Source organism: Sinocyclocheilus anshuiensis, unplaced genomic scaffold (assembly GCF_001515605.1).
Source record: "Sinocyclocheilus anshuiensis isolate Anshui unplaced genomic scaffold, SAMN03320099.WGS_v1.1 scaffold2739, whole genome shotgun sequence".
In the NCBI taxonomy this organism is placed as follows: Eukaryota; Metazoa; Chordata; class Actinopteri; order Cypriniformes; family Cyprinidae; genus Sinocyclocheilus; species Sinocyclocheilus anshuiensis.
Window position 1 is genome coordinate 315,977 of NW_015542334.1, and position 2,434 is coordinate 318,410.

The window sequence follows — 2,434 nt, forward strand, 5'->3', positions numbered from 1 at the left end:
CACACACTCTCTCTCTCTCTCTCACACACACACACACACACACACACACACACACAGATAAATCATCTCTAATAAAAGCTGTTGTTATCTGGCTGTGTGTGAGATGCATGAATGATCCAGTATTACCGTATTGGCCCGAATATAAGACGACCCTGATTATAAGACGACCCCCCTTTTTCCAGATGTACCTTTTACATTACGTATTTCATTGCACACTCATTTTATGCGTATTTGGTGCCAGCTATTGTTGTGGGTGTATTATTGACATGTCAAAGTCTAGACCCTGAATATAAGACGACCGCGTTTTTTCAGATGTATTTCCAAGAAAAAAACATCGTCTTATAGTCGGGTCAATACGGTAAAATGAGAATTGTATAAAATCTGCTCATTCACACACACACTCACACACACAGCAGTGGACGCTGCTTCTTATTTCCTGCAGAGAAAATGACTCTGGCATGTTTTAAAATGAACTAGCTCTTTGTTACACAATGCAGAGAAATATGAATTAAATTTCACTCGCGGCCAGTATTATCATGGTGTATTATTATCAGCGTGGGTCTGATAAGACTCTAATTGCCAATATCTTCAGGGCTGGTTTCTTACATTTTAAACGGTAAACTCTTTTTCTATGCCTGGTTAAAAAAGTACTAAACAGTTATTCATCTTTTCAACTGTACATTTACAATTGTTATTATTACACCACGCTTGAGAATACTTGATTCTGATTGGTCAGTTATAGAATTAACTCGTCTCTGCTACACAACAGTCTTGATCACCTCATCACAGTGATGTTATTAACTAAAACTACAACTAATAAAACATTTTGGTGATTAAAATAAATCTGAAATAAAATACATAAAAATGTCAACAAAAAAATATATTAAAAAATCTTTGGCAACTAACTGAAATAATAATAATATAAAATAGAAATATAAAAAAAAAATTATTAAAAAATTATAAAAGCAAATCACAAAATTACTAAAACGTAAAAATAAATAAATAAAGCAAAATATTAATAAATTAATACATTTAAAATATAAATAAACACTATAATAGTAAATAAATAAAAAAAACACTGTACCATCATTGTTTATTTTTGACCAGTTAATGACTGCTTGACTGTGCATTGTCCTTTAATGTTATATACAATAATAATAATAATTTGCAATATCGTGCATCCCTAATAAAAGCACACAGATCCCACACGCACCTTCTTGGAGGTGTTGATGCAGTTGATGTAGTCTTTGGCCAGGTGTGAGCAGTGCAGCGTCTGGTGTCTGTTCAGTCTGTAGCAGCTCAACACCTGCGACTGCATCTCAGGACAGACGGGACTCACGTGACGAGGCCTGGCCATAATCGACACACATACAGAGGCTTTATGAACAGTGGAGTGCAGTTCATATAAAAGTTTTATGCTACTCACAATCACTCTACTGTAAAATCAAAACAAACTAATACAGGATCACCTTCAAACTGTGTTAAACACCAGCTCAAGAACACAATACAAATCACAGGTGCAAAGACTGACAGACACAAAACTAGGGAAAAGAATAGTCAAAGTCACCTGCCACCTAGTGGCCTAGTGAAACACTGCAGAGCAATTTGCATAAGAATTTGTCTTTTTCTCACAAAAAGTAAGGCAGAGAGACAGACTCAACAAAGACACAGCTTTCTGCGGTTTTACAGGAAAATGAGTCATTAAAGGTTAAAATATTTATCTTAAGACATCTCAAAACAAAGGTTATTATAGTTAAGTAAAATGAAAACTAAAACCAAAAAAAAAAAACATTAACTGAAATACAATAAAATATATAAAAAAAAATGAATTTTACTTTATACTTTCTTTTATACTATAAATATAAAAAAACTCATACTTTATAAAATGTATGAAATTATTTTAGCTAGTTGCCAAAGCAAAGTTTCTCATTTTCATTTATTTTAGCTTTATGTACTGAAGTAACTAAACCTAAAAAAAAAAAAAATTATATATATATATATATAGAGAGACAAATATATATATAGATTTTTTTTTTCAACTAATTAAAAACAACAAAAACACAACAAAATTACAAAAACTTTAAAATAAATTATAATCAAAAATAAATTAAAATAAAAACTTCAAATATGAAAATCTGTGTCATATCTGCACTCACTTAACGGTGGCCTCTGCTTTGAGCGCCTCCTGCTGGTACACGTGTAGACTCTGTTGATAGAATTCAGTGTTCTGCAGAAACAGACACAAAGAGTCTGACTTCATTCAAGTTCAGCTGCATTCATTCATTAAACACACAAGACAGTTCAAATCTTTCTGAAATATTATATTTGTTCTCCTGCAGGTTCTCCCTTTACAATGAGCAAATGTTTATTTACAAGCATTTTCTGCCACATTTATCATGCAAATTAATGGGGGAATAAAACCAAGATAATTCAT

General features: G+C 32.1%; 1 long non-coding RNA gene across 1 annotated transcript in view; it reads right to left on the bottom strand.

Moving 5' to 3' along the window:
• Positions 1 to 2,232, bottom strand: part of LOC107691080 (uncharacterized) — a 9,438-nt gene extending 7,206 nt beyond the window's left edge. Inside the window, exons 1-2 of the long non-coding RNA XR_001634511.1 lie at positions 2,157 to 2,232; positions 1,214 to 1,349 (exon numbers count right to left, since the gene is read on the bottom strand). This is a non-coding gene — a long non-coding RNA (uncharacterized LOC107691080). The remainder of the gene's footprint in view (positions 1 to 1,213; positions 1,350 to 2,156) is intronic.
• Between the last annotated feature and the right edge of the window lie 202 nt (positions 2,233 to 2,434).